General features: G+C 44.7%; 1 protein-coding gene across 7 annotated transcripts in view; it reads left to right on the forward strand.

Annotated features, from left to right (window-relative positions):
- The first annotated feature begins 3,316 nt into the window (after window positions 1–3,316).
- The window catches only part of LOC147419837 (putative RNA-dependent RNA polymerase SHL2), a 49,539-nt gene continuing 29,061 nt past the window's right edge, over window positions 3,317–23,794 (forward strand). For 4 of the 7 annotated variants that reach the window (XM_086506047.1, XM_086506048.1, XM_086506046.1 and 1 more), the window contains exon 1: window positions 3,338–3,530. The gene's annotated coding sequence lies outside the window, so the exon portion shown is untranslated. Of the gene's footprint in view, window positions 3,531–15,319; window positions 15,519–23,794 lie in introns of all 7 variants that reach the window. The other 3 variants (XM_086506050.1, XM_086506052.1, XM_086506049.1) reach the window with 3 other exon arrangements.

A 23,794-nucleotide genomic window follows, 5' to 3' on the forward strand; every position in this document is an offset into this window, starting at 1 on the left:
CATAAATAGTGAGACCAAGTCGATGAAGAAGCTACCATGGACACCCCAACACCTGCAGACTACTCGGTTATGCTACCTCTAACTTTTTACCCTAGAAGAATGCCATCTTGAGCATCAATTGCTTTGTAGAAAATTGAATTGTAGACTCCAAGGATCCCCATTTGTGAATTGTGAACACATCACGTCCAAATACTCCTAGATAATGATCTTCAAAACACATCCTATCCATAATTTGACCAACAACAATGGATTGGTTCCTTGCGAGATGCATGTGCCTTAAACTCCGACCCACGGGTTCAAACAACGAAAAATTGAACTCCAACACAATGGTCCAAATTATCTATAGGGATCATGGCTTGCCCCTCTCTGCCACTCACAAGTCTCTCCTTGGCTGAAGCTAATGGTGGTAATTGCCTCTGACTAGAAATCTGGCATCTTGGCCATTGTGGCCGCCTCCAGATGTGCCATGTCGATCTCCTTTGTCAATTCTATATCATTGTTATCTTTGTCCAGCTTACCTTTGCCTTTGTCCTCTTGTGAGTTCATGCTTTTGTCTTTCGCTTCAAAATTCCAAGCCAAACAAAGCGTCGTGTCACGTTTATAGCAAATGTTGTCAGACCTTGTGGGTACTTAGGCAGCTAACTGAGTACTAGTACTGTCGTCCTTGTCAAGCTTGCCTTTGCAAACTCTTGAATTTCCTTTTGGCTTCACAACCTTGAGCCAAACAAATCGACGAATTCCTTGAAAACTTCACCCGTGCATAGGCCGCTATTTGGGAATTGGTCAATCCACTTTTCATAGCCGTGAGTTGGTGTTGGTCATTCGAGGTCGTTGGTGGCCGAAGCTTTGTGGTTCTATCCAAGGAGGTCCTTATACTCTGGGTTTCATAGCACTTGTAAAGCACTACCTCCTCCTCTTCAATGTGTGCTTATCTTCTCCCTTGCAATCAACGAGCCAAGCATTCTCATACCATGTCAAAGTCGACAATGCAAAAGCGCAGAGAGAGAGAGAGAGAGAGAGAGAGAGAGAGAGAGAGAGAGAGAGAGAGAGAGAGAGAGAGAGAGAGAGAGAGAGAGAGAGAGAGAGAGAGAGAGAGAGAGAGAGATACTACTGAACCAACCAACCTTGGTAGTCCTCATGTTGCTTAATGCCATGCATATCAAGGTGCAGTAGATGGAGACCCCCCACTGTCTCTAGCGTTTCAAATTGCTAGGACAAACAACCCCAATAATCTTTCCATCTTGGTCATTTAGATCGTGTCTTAAAACACTACCAAGGCCTTTATTGTGTGAGCATCTCAGAATGTAGCTAAAAAATGCCCACTAACCGTTGGTTGCTACACTAATTCACAGATAGTGTTTTGGGACACTTGGCTAGAAGGAAATTCTCTAAATTGCACTTCACAATGCGTAGCCAATAGGGGACTTTGCCTTGTATTCCACCTCGCGAGTGCACTTCAGCTCATAGTAAGCCAAAAAATGTTGATTTAGCCTGCATTGTAAAATGCTGATGTAGAATGTCAAGATTGTCTATGCTCTGTTACTCCTCTTCAACGGGTGCTTATCCTCTCCCTTGCAATCAACGAGCCAAGCGCTTTGACACCATGTCAAAGTCCATGATCTTTGACTCCATCTCCTTACGTAGCAATGCAATTTTTGCTTCATTGTGACTTGCATAAAGATCAGCCAGAGTATCCCAAGCATGTTCTGTTGATTTTGCTTGAGCAAATGTGAGGAGTAATAGTGCACTTCATAGAAAATGAAATCAATGCATGAGCATGCACATTTCTTACATCCCAATGAGATTGCTCAATTGTAGGCAAAACAACTCTAGCAACAATAGATCTACTAGAACCCGCAACATCCTCAAATGGAACCTGCATCCATAGGACGAGGACGCACATCAATGCTCTGCATAACATTCTAGATGCCCATGGACACAAGAACATGCATCATCATGTAAGCCCACATTGGGTGATTATCCCTATCCAACTTATCTTGAGCAACAAGCATCTTGAAAACATATGTGGTGTTGTCAGTCATGGTGAATGACTATACCTGATGCAAAAATTGCCCCAAAAGAGGAAAAATTAAGTAGGACTAACACGTGCTATATAGCACAATTTGAAGAAGAATATAAAGGACATGCTCTACGAAAATTGCATTGATAGAAATTGTACACAAAAGGACAACATTGCCTGCACATTGCTGCTTGTAGTGGAGACGGAGGTCGAAATGAGTCTGAATGAAAAATCTGAGCACACTGAGCCTTATGAGCCCTCCCAGAGTATTAGTCAATCTGCTGATGCTTGCAAAAGCTCGAGAAATCTGGGAATGTGAGCGAAGAGGAGATGGTGAGAGTACCACGAGAACGTGACCTGTTCTAATACCAATTGCTAGAATTAGGGTTGTAGGGACACACACACACAACTTGAAAAAGATGAAGAAGCTCATGGCACACGATAGAGAGTATATTGCTTAGTATGCAAATAAAAATATGCGTCAGTCCTAGAGTGATGGGTGTATATACACATCATTAAATGTGGGGTGGTGAGGGATCCACGACTCACAAGTCCACACACGAAAATCTGTGCAATCGCAGCCACAATCGTCACATTACAAATTGAACCCCCTAAACCCGGGCAGTGCATGTTGGCTTACAATAAAAGGTATGTAGGTGAGTTGGTTAACCCATGAGACTCAGAATTCGAGCCGCGAGGTTGTGGGTTCAAAACCGGTTGGCAAAACCCTAATTTTTTATGTTACCTGATTCCTTTTCGCCTCAATTTTTGCTCTACCCGGGTTTACTCTTCCTTAAGATCCCACGTTGGCCTATATATCACACGGGCATGAGAGGAGATGGGATCTACGGTGGGATGATTGAGGACCGTAGATCCCGAGTTTTTGTGGACAATGTAAACTCGGGTACCCGAGTTTACTTCGCCCCCCCCCCCCCCGCCCCGCCCCCCCGGGATTGAACCCACAACTTAGGCTTTGAGGGCCATGTGGCCTATCCACCATATCCGCGCACGTCACTTGTGGAATGTACACGATTCCATGGAGTTTTGACGTGCAAAAGTATTGGGCCGAGCAAAAGTAAACTCGGGTATTTTTGTAAAATCGGATACCCGAGTTTACAAAAATACCCGAGTTTACTTTTGCGACAAAATCTACAACGCACACTTAATGTCGGGACCCAAAAGTAATGGGAGCCTTTGATCCCATCTCCCATGCCCGTGTTAGATATAGCTGAGGCCCACCTTGGACTTCGATCCCCTCGCCACCCCTCATTAAATGTTGCGTGTTACTTAGTCTCCAGGCTATTTTCATTGGAACTTGGAAGTAGTAGCTGCCATAAGTAACGAACAGAACACAATATCGACCACCATCGCTGAGCGAGTTGAGCGTACTGACCAACACAATATCGACCACCATCGCTGAGCGTGGTTGCTCCTGGTAGGCTTTTGAGAGAGAGAGAGATCTTGCAATACCCATTATAACGAATGAGGCAATTGCAAAGGCATTAACAAGGTAATACTTGTGCACAATCATTGGTGGTGCTATCGGTGAAACTTTAGGCTTGTAATTGATGTCAAATGTTAATTCGGTGATATCGCATGTTTGCCCTTCCAGATCGATCTCTTTTGCTCCCTATGCTTACTTTGTTGAGCATCTCCAAGAACTAGAGAAGGTAAAAAGCCAAATAGAAGGCTGAAGCAATTTACAGGGTCATCTCACTAAGTTGAGGAAGGCCTTGTGCATTGTGGTAAGCTCCCTTGTGAAGGGCAGAGAAGCGCACCAACAATGAAAACACTATAACAAAAGAAACATGGTGAAAAGGTGTAAAAATGATCAGCCATTAACAACAATCATAAACGACCTTCAACGTATTAAAGTTCCACTCAGGTGACATAAAACAGTGACGAGGTTCTCTAGATGTGTGTGAATGAACACAATATGTAGAACACCCAATCATAGAGTAGACGGAGAGCGGGCTAGCCAGCCCCATAGACAGCCCCATGATAGGAAATGAGAGCCCAAAAAGGGCTCCTGGACATGAAGTGTCCAGCCGGCCAAATGTGGCTCGGCTCGGACCAGATGCAGCCTAACATGACATGCCAATGGGTGGCCAGCCGGGGGTTACACTAGTATACCTAACCGTAGATGGAGTAGCAGAGTGGTGTAACTCTAACACCCCCTCTCAACACTTGATGCTGAACAAACTGATAGAACCTGAAGATGTGAGGCCTTGGATGAAGATGTATGCTGCAACGTCCACAAGAGGACAATACTCCACGAGCATAATAGCAGTCTTGGGAACTCGAGAGGACAAGAAATCTCTAAGTAGATGACATCACAAGAAATGTAGGGAACTCCTGTACTCTGTTGCTGCTAAGTGTGTGTCCTTAGATTAAGGTCGAGTGGAGAGAGTGCTCCTTTAAGGCTATGTGTCACACGTAGGTGACGTAATGTGCCCAACTGAGGAAATGACTGAGAGGACAAGTGTGGGTAAGGGGCCCAGAAGGGGGTTAGAGTTTTTAGTAAACCTAACCCTATCGACTTATGGACATCGGCCAAGGGACCTAAAACCCTAAAAATATCAAAAGCTTGAACTCTGGAAGATTTTTGTAAATTATGCTGATGAAGTGGTAGGCTGTACGGACTTCTGCGTTTTGCGCTGCTGATTTTGGCAGTTTTTGGGCAAAGCTTTTGGGCGAGAGCAGATCGGATGCTTTTGGGGCTTTGCTTCTGGTCATCCCTTGTACGTTTATAAGTGCCCAGAGGGCCAGTTCTCAGGGAGCATCTGGACACAGTCTTGGAGAGGGTTGGACCCTTAGGGAGTTGTATCTTTGCGAAGCAATAATAAAGCAATACCGAAAAGGGAGCCAGTCTTTGGGGTCAGTGCATCTAGGAATGGAACTGCGTCGTTCCGTGTCGACTCTCTCTATTCAAGTTCAGTGATTTTGCAGTTTCTGTTCGTGTTTTGCTATTGATTTCTCACTTGGAGTGTCCAAGCTTGTAATAGTGGTATGAGGCATTAAAATGATTCCTGTCTACTACGGAGGATCCGATCTTTTCTGCAACACTCATGGGTTCTCTCGTAGAATCTGACAAAGATGACACCCCTCTGACAATTGGTCTGCAGGGAGATGAAGAAAAGCCGAGTCCTAGCGTGGGAATAGAAGACACCAACGGAGATTTTGGCAAATTTTCGACAGGGAATCTTGACAAAGTAGAGTACAAACGTCAACTACAAGTTGATACGCGTGTGAAAAGATTGATCAAGTACTCCAAATACTTGAAATATGTGAATCACTTGAAGAATTATCCAATTGTTGAGATTCACTCAAGATGGCAAGAGGGCCGTCAATTCTCCTCTCTAGATGGTACGGAAGCTGAAAGAAAAGCTCAGTGCAGAAACTGCACTCGCAGAAAGAGTTTGACCAGGCTCTTGAAAAGAAGACAAACCAATTGATAAAAAGCTTACAGCACTCTCGGAAGAAGAAGAAATCAACCGATTTCCCCGGTTTTTTGGGCTGGAAGTCAAACTTTCGAGGTGGTAAGCAGACCCAAGAAGCATGTTTGTTTCGAGGATAACCTAAATTTTTCTTTGTCTTCAAAGAGTTCCGACAGTTCTTCGTCATTCCAAAGAGGATGAGAAAAAGCAGAAGAACCGGAGAGAAAGCCAGAAAAGCAGATTTTTGGAAAAGCCCAAGAGGCATAGGGAGCCATCTAGGAGTTCAGTGGAGAAGACTTCATCCTTTGCTGACAGTTCAGACAATGAATAAAAGGACAAGAAGACCAAGGAGTTCCAGGATGGGGTGAAGCAGTCAAGTTTGACACGTTCTTAGGCTATCAGGACACCCATCGAGCCCTTGAATTTATAAAGCAGTTTGACGTCGCCTTCTCGGGAGGTTATTTGTCGGAACACTCCAAGGTGAGAAGGGCGGTGTCTTACTTGCATAAACATGGTGGTCTACTGTGTTTTTGCACAGAGAAGCACCTAAGAAGTGGGTAAAATTCAAGAGAGTTTTCACTCTTGTATAGATAACGAAAGAATATGAAGAGATGTCATCATGGCTTGGCATCATTTGAGAATGACTAAGAGACACTTTGGATGACTATTGCGAGAGGTTTTGGGATACTTATTTGCCAGGGTGTCACGTGACTTGGTAACTGCTAACCTTAGTTGTTGGTTTCTTTCCGATGATTTTTATTTTTAAATTTTGGGACCCTCTTTTTGAAGTCACAAATGACTGGACATTGTGTGGCAGTGTGAAATGGCCAATGGCCGAGAGTTTCACCTGCAGACGGGAAGGCCTTGTCGCCATGAGTTGATTGGGCCGATCGGCATTGGAATCCGAGCAGTAAAAGGGTGTCTAGGCTCAGTTCAAAGTCATTTAGGCTCCCTCGCTACACTTATAAGTCGGTTGGTACTAGGAAAATTAACTCAGAGGCATAGTGGACACATGGCAGCACCAGAAGCTGCAGAAGTCAAATCACTGCCACCTAAGCCAGTTTTGCGAGCCCCATATTTATTTGGGTTCATCCGGGCTGCTTCTCTCGCTCACTGTGACTTACAGTGTGTGTGTGAGTAGTTGGTGCAGGTGATGAAGCTTTAATGGAAAGCTTGCCTTCTCGCTTGCACTAAGTAGCGCGATGATCTGTTCTGGCGCACCTCTCTTCCCTTATGAATACAGAAACGTGATGCCCCGCTCGAGGGCTTTTCATGTGTATGGACAATTGTGTGGGTTCATACGCAATTGCCGAGGCAAGAGCCTCTTGCACAAGTACTGGATTAGCTAGTTGCTAATCTCCCACAGGTACAGGTGAATTCGAAGAGATTTCACGCAAGAAATCTTGTCCGATTCAAAGGGCAAGTAGCCCTACAGGTGCGAGAGCTCGAGGATTTGCTACGGATGTAACCGGCTCGCGAAACGGAGCCCAAAACAGGGAAATACAGCTTGCTGTGTATTTTTGCAGATTTAGGGTTTCGGCCCTAAACAGTTCCTAATACCCCGAGGAGGTCCGGGGACGCGAGGAGACCATTGTGCGGGTGATCTAGCGCATTTTCAGGGCAGAAAACAGAGAATTCAGCGTGCTGTAGATTCTCGCCAGGTTTTGTATAGTGTCCGTATGCACCGGGAAAGTCACTTATTGCGTGGGATACTATGTGTGAAGCGTCCTAGTATAGTTATGCTGCCGAAATGGGGCGAGATCAAGTCGTTTTTAGCCCGGATTATGCGGGACAGTTCGTAGGAAATCGCAGGTTTTATTCTCTCTTTGAATACAACAAAGAAATACCGAAAGGGGCGCCAGTCTTTGGGGCCAACAGGTGTCGGCGTCTGCTTGGAAGTGCTCTAGCTTCCAAGCTGTGTGTGTTTTAAGTGTCAATTCCCGTTATAGGTTTTTATGGTTCCGTCGTCGGGACAGAATCACTTTTTCCTCAAGAAGTGAGCCTCAGTTGGTTTTTGGTGAAGACACAGAGTACAGGAACGTGGGATTACACTATGGCCGACAAAGGGAAAGGCATCATGGAAGAGGGTTCCTTTGCACAGGACAGACAGGCAATTCCTACAATGTTTGAGGTTGGCGAGAGTTCACGATTAGGCCTGTGTGTACCTCTTGTTGATGTGAATGCTCCGCCAGTGCAGGGCTTTATGACTAGGCAACTTGAAGATGATGCGTTTAGGACTCGGTTGGTTCGACTGTGAATGTGTTTTCTCGACTGGTGCAAAACCCAAGGTTTATGGAGTTTTTGCAAGCGTCACCAGTGCCACAGCAGACAAGGCAACTCACACAGCTAGTAGAGCTCGATGAGGCTCAAGCCCAACTACTTCATGATATGCCAGGAACAATGTTTGGGGATATGCAATACATGGATACACACTTAGCTCATGGAATACGATGTGCTATTGGGTAGATATGCACATCCTCACATCAGCTTCAGATTGAGACTGCCCGATTTCGAGGGGTACCAGTAGAGGTTAGGATGTGTCATTTATGTCGTTTATAGCCAGAGACAGCTGCACTACACATCATTGCCCGGTATACTATGAGATACGAAGCCGCTTCCACTGTCTGTTCAGAGAGGGTTTGGATTGTTTCTACTAGAGTTGTGCAGACATAGAGAGAGCTTGCTGAGGACATCACGGGAGAGCTAGTCTCAGAGATAGATCACAAACTTATTTACACCAGCCAAGGGACAGCTAGAAGTCATCACAATAGATCTCAGACCCCACCCACTATCACAAACTGGTGACGTGGTTGCCTTGTACACACACCCGGGAAATGCTGGCTGAAATGATGACGTGGCAACAGAGTATGGAACCCGTAAATCGCGGCGCAAAATCCGGAAGCTGACGTGGCACTGGTTGTAAGGAAGCCCGCTTTTACGGCAGCTGTACGGACGCTTTTTGGCTACACAATTCAGGGCTGAATTTTTATGCAAAAGCATGAGAGAGAGAGAGAGAGAGCTTTTGAAGCATTGCTTTATTTTTAAAAGGCTTTTGATTTTCAGCTTTTGGGGCTCTCCTTTTGGCATCCCTTGTAATGAATAAATAAGTGGGTAGGGCTCCCACCCTGCATAGCATTTGGACGCAGAGTATGAGAGTGAGACCCTCCCACTCCCTTGTACTTTGAGCTGTAGATTAATACAAAAAAGAAACAGCGAAAGGGGCGCTAGTCTTTGGGGTCAATATCTCTAGGCATGGAACTCCGCCGGGCTGTGTCGAATCAATTGTGAACTGTGAACTGTTTTGTAGTGAATTTCTATCGTGTCGCGGTAGAATCTTGACTTGGAGTGTCCAAGTCTGTTACAATGGTATTAGAGCGCTGCCGATTTCTCTTCTACCGGGAAATCCGATCCTTTTTACACGGCACTTATGGTTTCAGATAGAGATCAGTCGACTCCTTTGCATCCGGAGATGCAGGAAGAGATCACGAAGAAGATTCACGCGAGGAGTATGGCCCCCCTCGGCCTACTCAGGCGGAGCTTGAAGAGATGGAGCGTCAACGATTGATCGACGATGCAACAAAGATGATGTTAAATTTTGCGAAGGACCCAAAATTTGCAAAATTTATGACCCAGACCTCCTTCGATGAGGTGCACGCACAGTGGCGGCAAACCACAGAAACACCCCTCAAACCGGCACTCAAGAAACCTCCTACTCCAAAGATGTTTACTGAGCAAGAATTAGAAGAGGTGGTTGATGCACGGGTTTCTCAGCTTTTTGACGCGTAGAACAAAACTGAAAAGCACGACAAAAACTAGAAGAAAGGAACTGACTTCTTGGGTTATTTGGGTCGTCAATCTGCTTTTGCCTTGGCAAGAAAGTAGAAAAAGCATGTCAGATTTGAAGGAGTATCCAGTTCTTCTTCTTCCTCTTTTGACAGCTCTTCTAGCTCTTCTAACTCGAGCGAAGAAGACAGAAAAGGGAAAGAGCGAAGCAAAAAGCAAAGCTTCAGAAAGGGCAAGAAAAATGCAAAGAAGTCTAAATCTCGCCCAATTTCGGACAGTTCTACAGAGGACTTGTCTTCGGATAGTTCGGACTTCGATGACAACAGATTTTATGCAAGGAAGAAGAATTTTTACAAAGCCAATCAGTATGACTTTCTGGAAGATAAAAGCAAGAAAGTCCGAGAGTTTAAAGAAGGTGGACAATCAATTAAATTTGACACGTTTTCTAGATTTCAAGATGCTTTGAAGGCTTTGGCCTTCATACAGCAGTTTGACATAGCTTTCTCTGGAGGGCGTTACTTAGAGCACTCCAAGATTCGGAGGGCTACCTCTTACTTCAAGGGAAATGCTCAAACTTGGTGGTCCACGCTTCTATTGAACAAGAAAGCGCCAGTTAAATGGCTAAAATTTAAAACGCTTTTTATTTCTTCCTGGTTGACTCGGGAGTACTAACGTGACATACGAATTGCTTGGAACCATCTTCGGATGACACAAGAGAGATTCATTGGACGCATATTGCGAGAGATTCTGGAGCTCTTTTCTACCGGCCTCTTCATTTAAGAAGATCTCGTTCACAGAACAGATTGAGTGGTTTATCGTGGGACTTCCTACAGAGATCCGAGATCATTGCTTAGAGTAAAAGTCAGATTCCATTTAGGAATTGATGAATGCAAAACGGGGTTTTGCCATTCATTCAGGTAGTTTGACCTACCCCAGAGATGAAATCATGACGCAAAGGACCGAACAGACTTCGAACAATGAAGGTAGAAAGAGGAAGAGCAACCCAGAAAAGAAAGAAAAGGATGCACGACCCAAGCTCACTCTTCAAGAGAGAGCTCTCTACATCAAAGAGGGGAAGTGCTTTGGATGCGGGGAAACTGGGCATATCTCCGCGAAGTGCCCTAAAAAGGCATCGAAAGAACAGAACAACAAAGATGAAGACAGGCCCGAGGGTTCGAAAGAAGCTGAGGAACGTGGATGAAAAGGCAAGATGAAAGCAGGACTGGTTCCAGATTGCATGGGTACTGATCCAAGCACGATTGACGAGAGTACAAAACTTTGCCGAGCTTGGGGCAAAGTGAAAGACCAAGAAGCCCTGATTTCTTTGATGGAGGAGCCAAGGCTAACTTCATTTCACCTGAATTGGCGACGCGGCTCGAGATCTCACCCGATTGGAGGGGACTACTATTAGAGGTAGTTCTAGCGGCACCTGGCAGGGACGTAGCCATTACACCTGTCATTGGCAAACTTCGGGTGCATTGTCAGGGGTATTTGAGGCACGAGGACTTCTACATAATGCCCTTGGAAGGTTGTGATGTCCTCCTGGGAATTCCTTGGTACCATAAGAACAACGCCGTGGTCGACTATCGGGCGAGAAAAGCGACTTTGAGTACAGAGAAGGGCCAAACTATTCTACTTGATGTAAAACTTAAGGGCGAGTCTGTCCCTATTGTATCGGCTTCGGCCGTTTCCAAACTAATGAAATCCAGTCTGTTTATTTACTTGATCTTTTTGAGAGAGTTGAATAATGAGAATATGACAAATATTTCTGAACTTGATAGAGAACGCCAAGAATTTCTTCACACTCATGCAGATTGCTTCTCAGAGGGCTTGCCAGGTGAGTTACCACCCGCTCGTCTTGAGGATCATACCAATGGTCTGATATTTGGAAGCACACCACCGAACCGGCCACCTTACCGTGTGAGCCGAGCCTAAAACGAAGAAATTATGAACCAAGTGAAAGACGGATCTTGGAGAATGTGCATTGATTATAGAGCTCTCAACAAAATCACCATCAAGAACAGATTTTTGATTCCTAGGATCGATGATATTCTTGACCGACTACTACAGGGATCCTCGTGTTTTAGCAGGATCGACTTGAAGAGCGGATATCATCAGAGCCGAATCGCGTCGGGAGATGTCTATAAGACAGCTTTTCGGACGACTTTTGGGTTATTTGAGTTTTTGGTGATGCCTTTTGGCCTAACCAATGCTCCTGCGACATTTAACCGGATGATGGACATGATTTTTAGAGAGTACAGACTATTTGTTGGCACTTTCTTTGACGACATCATTGTTTTCTCCAAGGATGAGGCAGAACATAGAGAACATCGTCTCAGCAGCAGGAGTGCAGATGGACCCGGCCAAGATAGAGACTATCCGTGATTGGCCCAATTTGAAGAATGTCCATGAAGTTAGAAGCTTCTTGGGTTTGTGTTCGTACTACAGGCGGTTCATTAGAAAGTTTGCAGAGGTTGCTTCTCCTTTGCATATCTTGACACATAAAGGAGTCCCTTTCTCGTGGGGACCCAGAGAGGTGACTGCCTTTCAGACACTGAAAGAGAAATTGACTACAGGACCAGTTTTGAATTTGCCGGGCTTGCAGAAGTCTTTTGAAGTATATTGTGATGCTGTGGTCGTAGTCTGGGTGCGGTCTTAATGCAAGAAGGCCATGTCATTGCCTACGAGAGTCGATTGTTCTCAAGGCCGGAATTGATAGCACAGATTTATGAGAAAGAGCTTTTGGCGGTTATCCATGCTCTTACTCAATGGCGACATTACCTACTCGGAGCGGATTTTATTGTCTTCTGTTAGGTGCAGCGGAATGAATGTTGTATTTTCTCAAGATTAGTGATCTTTACTGCTCAAGGTTCCTTTTAGTTCTTTAGGGAAAGAGAGAGCTTTCCGACTGTAGAGTGCTGTGGTCACGAACAAAGTGAATGGATTGTGCGTGCAAATGAATGAGACTGAGAGAAGGAGAGAGAAGAGATACGACACCGAGAGGTTGTAAACCCTCCTCCGAAGGCCCCACTCTCGTCGGCGAGAGTGGTCTATTCTTTGATTGCACAAGGTGTACAAGGCGTATGCAATGGACTATGCAACTTGGTCTATGCCGACGACGACGACGACAACGATGACGACGATGGCTGAAATCTGAGATCTTCTAATCGCTGAATTTCGGGACTGTTTCGGTGGCTGAAAATGACTGTTTTGGCTGCGTTTTCTTGGTTGAAAATGGGGTTTCTTAGGGCTGAAAACTGATGGTCTTTACGGGCTGAATCTGCTATACTTTAGGTGAATAATGCCGGTCTTAATTTGCTGCTGAAATCCAAAACAGGGGCTGAAATTGGTCCTTCTGTCGCCGGGGTTCTGCAAATGCAAAAACGCTAGGCTGATCTGCTGTGTCGTGATGAAGTCGGGGCTGATCTGCTGTGCACAAATCGCCAAGGCTGATCTGATGCAAAAACGCTAGGTCTTCTGTGGAGAAAACGCCAGAGTAGTAGTCGCGGGGGTTGGTCTTGCTGAGAAGTTGCCTGTTGAGCAAGGTGCTCTTGCTGCCTCTTCTGCCATTTAGTGCTAACTTGGGTTTGCTTATATATTAACTTAGCAAAATTGCCCTACCTACTTTTGTTGGAAAGTCACTTAAAAATAATAAGTGAAAATAACCAATAAATAGAAAAATAGGCTAAATGCACTGGAAAATCCCCCTAACTGATGCTAATGGATTCTGATGGGAATTCCGATGATCATGCTGTGTGCAACCGGAGGATATGCATCTATGCTAAGTGACTGGGCATGCACGGTCTACGAATAGACTCACAAAAGTGCTAGATCACTGCTAATGTAACTTGATCGGACTGACTGAACCCTGCTGTGGTGTAGCTTGTCCACGGACACATAGGGTTGGGATGTGTCACGTGACATCTTCAGAGACCATCAGAGTTTACGCTACTTCTTGTCACAGAAGCAGCTATTGGAAAAGCAGATGCGATGGGTGAACATCTTGTCATAGTTTTACTTCTAGATTGTCCATGTGCAGGAACAAAAGAATTTGGTGGCGGATGCTTTGTCCCGGAAGCTGTTGGTTCTGGCTATTTCTGCGATACATCATAGGAGCTTCGAGGAATATGGTCGATCAGTATGCCACAGATACAGATTTTGCAGATATTTTCACACGGATACGGAATGGGGAGATAGTAGTGGGATATTCCATTCGGGATGGCTACTTGATGAGGAAAACCATGTTGTGCATTACACAGCCGTTGAGGGAGAAGGTTATGACCGAATGCCACTGTCCACCTTTTACGGGTCACCGCGGCATAGCTACCACCTTGAAAGGTGTGGAGAGATACTTCTTTTGGCCAAGACTCAAGAAGGACGTGGACAATTTTGTACGTAGTTTCTTGATATGCCAGAAGGTCAAGTTTGACAGGCCTAAAGCACAGGGATTGTTACAGCCTTTACCCATCCCCACCCGCCCCTGGGAAAGTATTGGAATGGATTTCATTTTTGGTCTTCCGAGAACACAGAGTGGTCACGATGGTATCTGGACTGTTAGGTTTATTTCAGTGAAGAAAACAGTCAAGCCGGATCACTTAGCGAGACTGTTTGTGGCCCAGATCTTCAGATTACATGGCATGCCGAGACGATTGTCTCCGAGAAGGACCCCAGATTCACGAGTTTGTTTTGGAAGGCTATTTGGGAGAACATTGGCATGCGGTTGTAGTTCTCGTCATCTTTCCACCCGCAGACTGACGGGCAATTAGAGATTGCCAATTCAGTGGTGCTAGATTTATTGAAGTCTTACATCTCGGATCCGAAGACTCAATGGGAAAAGTATTTACCTTTGGTGGAATTTGCCTACAGTAACACGATACACTCTTCGACTAGGAAGGCGCCATTTGAGATTATTGAAGGTGCTACAAAGGTTCCACCCTTCCTAAGCACGAAAGATAAGATTTTTGAAGCCGATGAGTACATGCGTCACTTGGACCGACTTTTGCCAAGGTCCGCGAGGCTTTGAAGAAATCTCAAGAAAGACAGAAAAAGGTAACAGATCGCTATCGTCACGATTTGAAATTGAAGGAGAACGATTGGGTGCTCTTACGTTTTGAGAAGGCACGCCTGAGAAAGAAAAAGGGAAAGGAGAGGCTTTTTCCAAAGCTTAGTATGCGATACTACGGACCTTTCCAGATTTCCGAAAAGATAAATGATGTCCCCTTTAGACTGAAGCTGCCCGATACTTGGAGAATTCACAATGCTTTTCATGTGAGTCTCTTGAAGCCTTTTAAAGGCGATGTGCCCGAAGATGGGGAGCCTGATGAGCAACCCGAAGTGGAAGAAAACGAGGAGATCCTTGTTTCATAACAGAGATTGGCACATAAAGACAGAAAGATTAAGGGTAAAGCGATAAGGCGGTTCTTGGTTAAATGCAAGAACTATCCTGCATTGGATACAAAGTGGATGGAGAAGGAGGACCTAGCAGATACTCCTCAGATTGTGAATCTTTACCTTGAAGATTTTGTTTTAGCATAGTCTATTCCAAATGGAACCCCGAACTCAGCTTGGGCGGAATCTGGTGTAGCAGCTATGCACAAGAGGGGAGTCGCTCCACTCCTTTGTCAACAGATTGCCTCGATTTTTGATACTAAAGTCACTGATGTCTCTTTGAGTTTCAGGGATACTATGAGCTGATAGTATTTTGTTGTAATGACTTTATGAAATGGAATTCCCGATAATATGATATTGATTTGTTCTTAACTTGTTTAAGTGCAGGAATTGATATACGAAATGATTGCAGCATTTTGGCCTGAATGATCTCGATAGACATGGTTGCAATAGGGATTAGTCAATCGGGCATCTATGAGGTCCCGAGTGGATCTAGATGCGATAAATACGTTGCCGATTAATGATGGTCTAAGATCCGAATGAATTTTGAATGTGATTTGTCGTGTGATGTCCTGTGATGTCGTGTGATGTGATTGTTGATTGGTACATGTGCTAGATGTGTGTTTCTAGTGCGTCCATACTAACAGTCAGTGTTTGCTAAGACAGTTTATGGCTTCTGTTTGTTTTGCAGGCGTAATCGAGGGTGATTACAATATTTTCAAGAGGGGGGTATGTCACAAACTGGTGACGTGGTTGCCCTGTACACCCCCCCGGGAAATGCTGGCTGAAATGATGACGTGGCAACAGAGTACGGAAACCCGTAATCGCAGTGCAGAATTTGGAAGCTGACGTGGTACTGGTTGTACGGAAGCCCGCGTTTTATAGCAGCTGTACGGACGCTTTTTGGCTATGCAATTCAGGGCTGAATTTTTACGCAAAAGCATGAGAGAGAGAGAGAGAGAGACACAGAGAGAGAGAGAGAGAGAGAGAGAGAGAGAGAGAGAGAGAGAGCTTTTGAAGCATTGCTTTATTTTAAAAGGCTTTTGATTTTCAGCTTTTGGGGCTCTGCTTTTGGCATCCCTTGTAATGAATAAATAATTGGGCAGGGCTACCACTCTGCAGAGCATCTGGACGCAGAGTATGAGAGTGAGACCCTTCCACTCCCTTGTACTTTGAGTTGTAGATTAATACAAAAAGAAATACCGAAAGGGGCGCCAGTCTTTGGGGCCAATATTTCTAGGCCCGTACGGAACTCCGCCGGGCCGTGTCGAATCAATTGTGAACTGTGAACTGTTTTGAAGTGATTTCCTGTCGTGTCGCGGTAGAATCTTGACTTGGAGTGTCCAAGTCTGTTACACCCACACCAAAGGTACGTGGATTGATTGAGCCATTGAGCTAGGCAGGTCCAGGCGCCCACAACCACGGGGGGCCTCACATCATCGACGGAGGTGGCTCGACATGCGAGACGACCAGTCAGAGTATTGACCATGGAGGACATTGATGAGATTGGGCAGCGATCGATGAGGGATCTCATCTGATGATTTGTATCTCTTTTGATCCATCTTTGTTTCAGCTAACCCAATATATTAGCCCTCACCCTATCACCTCTCCCCACCGATTTTGTCTTAGTTTCAGTTTTTCAGTTCTTCATACTTTTTGTACTCAATTTCTCAATCCTAGACAATGACATATCGGAGTTTTCAGAGGATGATGACATTTCCTCCTACGGGACTTCAGTGCTCAGACAGGCAATGCTCAGACTGTCTTCTGTAACACTTCAAAGGAGATGCTTAGAGAAGTGGATTTAGGAGATTTGGGGCTTGATAGACATTTACCAAATAGAGAGCAGACAGAGTATGGGAGACATCTCACGGAGATGCCAACTACACATGGTCTAGCGATACTTAATGGCCTACTGAAAGCGCGGAGAGGCTACCGGAGCCAGGCGTGAGTGTAAGAAGGCTGTAGCGCTGCAGATCGAAGGCAGAGAGAGAGAGAGAGAGAGAGAGAGAGAGAGAGAGAGAGAGAGAGAGAGAGAGAGAGAACGATTTTGCGGAAACCCACGTCTGTGGTGTTGTGGCCTTCCCACTTTTATTATAAGTGACTTTAAAAATGTGTCCAGGTTCAATGTGAACTTGGACAAAGTATAAAAATATACATAAAGGGGGTCACTTAGGGCCTTTTACCTGACAACCTCCCACTTAAAGGCATAAATGATGCCTTTAAGCTAACCAACTCTCACTAGTTGTATGCAATGCTCATGTTGAGCCTTAGCAAGACTCTTGGTGAGAACATCTGTAGGGTTATCTTGTGTATTGATCTTAGTCAAGGTGACTAGACCATCCTCCAATACCTGACGTATGAAGTGGTACCTGTCTCACGATGGTCTAAACCCAGCTCACGTTCCCTATTGGTTGGTGAACAATCCAACACTAGGCGCTTCGCAATGATAGGAAGAGCCGACATCGAAGGAACAAAAAGCAACGTCACTATGAACGCTTGGCTGCCACAAGCCAATTATCCCTGTGGTAACTTTTCTGACACCTCTAGCTATGTGTTTGGTACGCACATGAAACATGGCATTTTTGGCTAAATAGACAGTACTCTGGCTATCACATCCCAACACTTGAGTATTAGCAGGCATTCCAAGTTCTTTTGCAAATCTGCCCAACCAAATGGCTTCCTTTGAAGCCTCTGTGGCTGAAATGTATTCAGCCTCAGTACTACTCAGTGCCACAATTTTCTGCAACCTAGAACACCAAGAGACTGCACCACCAGCAATAGCAAATACATATCCACTGGTAGATTTCTTGTGCATATCCTTTTGCAACCAATCTTGCCTTGTACTTGGGTTTTTTATCCACGATCTTAATCTTGTACACCCATTTGTTAGTAAGAGCCTTTCTCCCTTTAGGAAATGGTACAAGATCCCAAGTATCATTTGCATACAAGGATTTCATTTCCTCTTGCATTGCAAGCTCCCACTTATTGCTTGAATCACATGACTTAGCCTCTTTATAAGTAAGAGGTTCACCCTCATGTGACAACATTACATGATGCAAAGAGGGATTAAATCTGTGTGGTTGCCTTCTCAAACGAGTTGATCTGCATACCCAATGATCTACACTCTCAGGCAACGGTTCTACATCATGAGGCAACTCATTTTCAGCTCTATCATGCTGTTGAAAATCATTTTCGGCCAATTCAGGTGGCTGTCCATTCTCATTAGGAGCATCAATATCATGTCCTATCTCTTCTGGCTCAAGGTTAGCCGGTTGATTATCAATTTCAGCTTGCGGTAATGCATCATGAGGCTCTTTTTCAACATCAATGGGTGGCACGAGAGGCTGAAATCTGACTGTTTTCTTATTAGAATCAGATTTTGTAGCATTCTTAAGCAATTTTGCCTCATTGAACACTACATCTTGGCTGCGAATTACCTTTCTAAATTGTGTAACCACACTCTATAGCCCATTTCACCTTCTTTCCCATAACCTAGGAAGACTCTCTTAATGGACTTCGTATCAAGCTTTGTTCTCAAGTCATTGTGTACATGAACAAAAGCTCTCAGCTAAATACTTTCAAATGATCATAAGAGGCAGGTTTGCCAGACAAAACCTGAATGTCATTTTAGCGTACTATTAGGAGAGCGATTGCAAATATGAATTGCAGTTTTTAATGCTTCTCCCCAAAACTCTTGGGAAAGATTAGCGGTGGACAACATGCAACGCACTCTCTCACATAAAATACGGTTGTACCTCTCAACCACACCATTAGAACACGGATTATAAGGGGCTGTCAACCTCCTTTTGATCCCATTATCATCACAAAAACGTTGAAATTCAGCAGATACATATTCTCCTCCATTGTCGGACCTGAGACATTTAAGCTTAGCAATCTTTTGAGTAGTGACAAAAGTATGAAACTTCTTAAAAGCATTAAAAGTCTCACTCTTACTTTTCAACAAATGCACCCATCCTTTCCTAGTACAGTCATCAATAAATGTAACAAAATACAATGCACCACCAAAAGACTTAACATGCATAGTGCATACATTGGAGTGAATAAGATCAAGAGGATTAGCTTTGCGAGAGACACCAGAGTAATAAGACTTTTGCAATCGTTACAAAAATCCAAGTTTTTGCCTCTTACATCTTCAAAGAGGAAAGCACATCAATACCCTTTTGGCTCATATGGCCAAGTCTCTTATGCCACAATTCCGTATGTGAAGCAACTTCAGCAACAACAAGAAACTTGCCAGGCAAAGCTTTGCATCGAAGATAGTACAAAGTACCTCTTCTAGACCCTTTTGCAACAAGCATAGAGCCCTTAAGCAACTTCCATGAACCCCCAACAAAGATGGTAGTAAAACTATGTGCATCTAACTGGCCAACTGATAGCAAACTTTTCTTAATGCCTGGTACAAATCTGACATCATTCAATAAAAGCTCTTGACCATTGTTAAGAGCCAAGCGCATGGTACCCATTCCCTCAATATTGCAAGCAAAATTATCACCAAGGTATACCTTGCCATAATTGCTTGTGGCATATGTAGCAAAACACTCCAAAGATGGAGTCACATGGAAAGAAGCACCTGAATTTACACCATCATTAGCACTAAGCAATGCATCAATGACATCTTTCTTTGAGATAAGCATGTCTTTTGCATTAGCTATCACCAAATCTGAGGAGCATGAAGCCGCAACCAAGATTTCCTCAACGTTTGACAACTCTTCAATGACCACACTAGAGGATACATTTGCATTTTCAACATCCTTGGAGGAATTACTTGCTAATTTTTCCCCTTTCTTCTCATCTTTCTTCTTCTTCTCTTGCGCTTCCTTCTTCCTCTCCTACTCTTTCTTGAAATACCTGCAATCGGGTTTCTTGTGACCCTTCTGCCACATTGATAGCAAGTGATATCCTTATCCTTTGTCTTGCTCTTACTTCTATTTTGAGTCCTGTTGCCCGCATTACACTTTTGATTTCTACCTCTTGCATTGTAGGCAGAGCTGCCACCTTCCCCACTAGACTTGTATCTAATCTCTTCATTGAGAATAGACTCTCTCACACCGTCATACGTGAGGCTGGGACTGTTACTTAAGGAGACAACCAATGTCTCCCAAGTATCTGGCAACATCATAAGCAAGAAAATAGATTTCAGCTTATCATCAAATTGTTGAAGCCCACTGTCCTGCAACTGACTCAACACACCTGTAAAAGCACTCAAATGCTTAGAAGCTGACTTCGAGTCATCAAGCTGCATATTCACCAACTTTTGCATCAAATGCACCTGGTTCACAAGCGTGGTGTTCTCATAATTGGACTTTAGCTTTTGCCATATAGCATAAGCAGTGTCCAAACGCTTGATGTTCGTCAAAATGTTGTCATTGATAGCCATTTTGATGTAGGCCATGGCCTTCTTATTCAACCTGGCCCACTCTAAGTCAGACAAACCTTGCGGCTTATTCTCTTCCAATGCATCTTCACAATCCTTCAAGAAAAGGATACCTTGCATGCGTTCTTGCCAAAGGTCGAAACCTTGACCATCAAACCGTTTGATTTCCATCAAACTTTAAGTGTCATATGCGGAAGAGGTAGCAGCCGTCTTAACTCAACCGCAAGACTTTGCATACAAAAGACCACATTTTCTTTACATGAAACATTCCAAATCTGAATTTTCAGCTGAATATACGATTTAAATAACCTGTACTCAGCTTTTCACTCTAATCCTCGCACTAAACATCAATACATGTGATCTCATAAATTTGGTACACCTGCGTACTGCTGTTATAACTTGTAATAACCTGTAAATCACTTGTTTTGACCTAAAAACAGTCTGTTTTGGGTTGTTTTGGCAGTTTCGGTGACCTTCTTGACCCCGGAAGCAAGGAGCTTCCCGATGGAAGTGAAAATGGTTGCAGGAAAGCAATATAGCTTGCTGTCCAGCAGCCTGCACAACTCCTGTTTCGGACCCTAGGGCAGGTGAAAGAGTGCAGGTTTGGGCCAGGTAGAGCCAGGCGTGAGTGCAAGAAGGCTGTAGCGCTGCAGATCAAAAGGAGAGAGAGAGAGAGAGAGAGAGAGAGAGAGAGAGAGAGAGAGAGTACGATTTTGGGAAAATCCACGTTTGTGGTTTTGTGGCCTTCCCACTTTTATTATAAGTGACGTTAAAAAATGTGTCCAGGTTCACATTTGTCCAGGTTCAATGTGAACCTGAACAAAGTATAAAAATATACATAAAGGGGTCCATTTAGGGCCTTTAATCCAACACCTATAACGCTTTCTTAGAGCGGTTGGTTTCACATGCTTTCCACTCAGGCATGGGGCGAGCATAATGGACTATGTCATGGCACATCCGAGCTTCATTCCCTGCATTCACGATATCACAGTAGGACCAAGACCAGTGGGTGTAGCAGTGGATCACGCTCTCTTGACACTTTTCGTCTCCTTTCAGTACAGTACAGCCCAAGTGTCAAGAGGGAGGACACATACCCGCTATACATTTACACTAGAGACTCATTGTGTTTATACAGAGATCTATTGTCGTCTATGTACAGCAGCAAGGCCAGGACTCTCAATGGAGGAGATCATCACTTTACTGACTGAGACATTGCATGATGCAGTAGTAGAGGCATACCCACACACTCAGCCTAATCAGAGACGCTGTTCTGGGACCATGCCTCATAACAGTTGGTATGACGAGGAGTGTAGAGAGACAAGAGTACAGCTTTAGAGAGATCTTCTCCTAGGGGTCATCAATCACAGACAGTCTCAGATAGCCTTCAGGCGCCTTGTGCGACGGAAGAAGCGAGTATTTCAAATGAAACGAGACTTATACCAGTTGTTCTAGTAGAGACTCAAGAGAGGCATGGCGTTTCTTTCATGAGCGCTCCCCTCCCTTAGTGATTACTTATCCTGATGTGTGGGGTCAGTATGCAACATCCTTATATACAGTTCCTGGATAGACACCCCTTCCAGATCCTCTTAAGCCATGTCCATCTACGTGTCACGTGCACATCTAACTTATGTGCATGTGGACAAGCTACCTCAGGTCTAGGGTTCAGGTCAGCCTAGGAAGTGTTGTGGCACCTTTGTGAGTGTGTGTAGACCGTGCATGTCCAGGCACTTAAAGAGTAGTTGCATATCCTCTGGTTATACAACCATTAGTACCCAGCATGTCCATGTTCCTATCAGTGAACCCAACTTTGGGGACAATACATTTTATTGGCATATTATTTATTTTATTAACTAATTATGCCATTATGGGGTCGTGGGGTTGTTCGGAAGGCTGCTCGATCCAGCTTGCTGTAGCTATAAAGGGAGACTTGGGGTGCCCATTTCTAGCAGAAGAGACAGAAGGAGCTCAGGCTTGCAGTGTTCTCTCCTTAACAAGACAGTTGAAGACTTAGTGTTTTTAGCTAGCAAGACAAGCGTATTTGGATTCTGCCAAATTGTCACAAGGCGGGCACCACGTGCCAATAGAAAAGAACAGACTGAACAGACTTTTAGCACTTCAATAACAACTGAACTGAAAGAGAGAGACGACACGCGACACGGAGTGGCGGAATTCCACCCCAGAGAGTATTGGCCCCAAACCTTGGCGTCCCTTTCGGTATTTCTTTATATTGCATCAACACAGTACAAGCCGGTACTCCAAACTCTGCACCTTCCCTAGGAAGCATGCCAGAGAATGAGCCCTAGCCTCATATTTAAAGGCCCTTGGCCTGAAAAGTAGTTACAGTAAAAAGCCTTTAAAACTCAAAAGCTTCTGGTCCAAAAGCAAAGCCAAAAAGTTGCCAGCGTAAATCACGGAAATCCGTACAGCTTGCCACGTCATTAGCCAGTGCAAAACGCGGAAATCTCCTTGCTGCCCTTAGGGTTAGGGTTAGGGTTTCTACAGTTTTAGGGTTTCTGGCAGCAAAATTAGGGTTAGGGCTTCCAGAAATTAGGGTTTGCAGGTTTTAGGGTTAGGGTTACCAGAATTAGGGTTTGCAGGTTTTAGGGTTAGGGTTTCCAGGATTAGGGTTTCAGCGGTTAGGGTTTCTGGCAGAAATTAGGGTTAGGGTTTTTGCTCTCAGGCAGCCACGTCATCACTTTGTGACAGTTTAGGCCTCTCGGCCACATCTGTAAGTTGGCTCCATTCTTTAGGCTTTCACACGTCAGCAGTTTGTTACACAATTCCTCTAGCGTTTTCAGTTGTAGATCTGCCAACGTTTTTCTCCAACAGATTTACCTAGCGTTTTCAATTTCCATCGCCTGATTCAGTAGGTTAGGTAGCCTTTTCAGATTTCAGCCCTTAGCCATTGCAGATTTAGCCCCAAGCCTCGCAGATCTCACCTAGCCGCAGTAGATCCTTGCCATATCGTCGAGTCAGCCAACGTTTACAGTTTCAGCCCGCTGTTTCCAGATTTTAGCGCATCGTCGTCGAGTCGTCTTGATCGCCCTTGCCGACACAGTGTCAGTGTTCAGTAGAAAGTCAACGTTTTCTAGATTTCAGCATTCCAGCCCTAGTGTTTTCAGTTTTCAGCCTGTCCTCGTCGTCATCATCGTTGTCGTCGACATCGTCGGCAAGTCCATTGCATCCAAACCATTGTACCATATTTGTGTTTCTATAGCATAGACCTCTCTCACCATAGAGAGGGGGCCCTTGGAGGAGGGTTTGAGAACCGCTTGGTGTCGTATTCTTCTCTCTCTCTTTCTCTCAGTCTCGGCACTTTCATTCACAGTAGCATTCACTTTGTTTGTGATCATTGCACTCTCTCTCTAAAGGACGGAAGGCTCTCCCTTCCTTAAGTAAAAGGAACCCTTGAGCATATTTTGGAGCACTCATCTTTAGTAATATCACATTCACTTCCGTTGCACCTTACATTGGTATCAGAGCTTTGGCAGTGTCCTGTATCACTCAAGGAAAGAACCACAAGAAATTTTTGCTTGTTGTGGTGGCACGTAACCGAGGTTCACTTGGGCGTGTCGATTCCTAATCGTGTTTTTGAAGAGTGATAGGTAACCTAGGAAAGAAGGGCTTGTCCAGCCTCCCCTTGTTCCTCTTTTCACTCATTGAGAGCAGACTGTATACTTACCAGCCGGCCACTCGACGTGAGGTGGGAAAAAGCAACTTTGGTGTGAGCTCGAGGCCGCAAAGGGGTGCACCCGCAGGGAAGAGTCG

The sequence above is a fragment of the Adiantum capillus-veneris genome, chromosome 29 (genome assembly GCF_014529385.1).
Source record: "Adiantum capillus-veneris isolate H3 chromosome 29, ASM1452938v2, whole genome shotgun sequence".
NCBI classification, from domain to species: Eukaryota; Viridiplantae; Streptophyta; class Polypodiopsida; order Polypodiales; family Pteridaceae; genus Adiantum; species Adiantum capillus-veneris.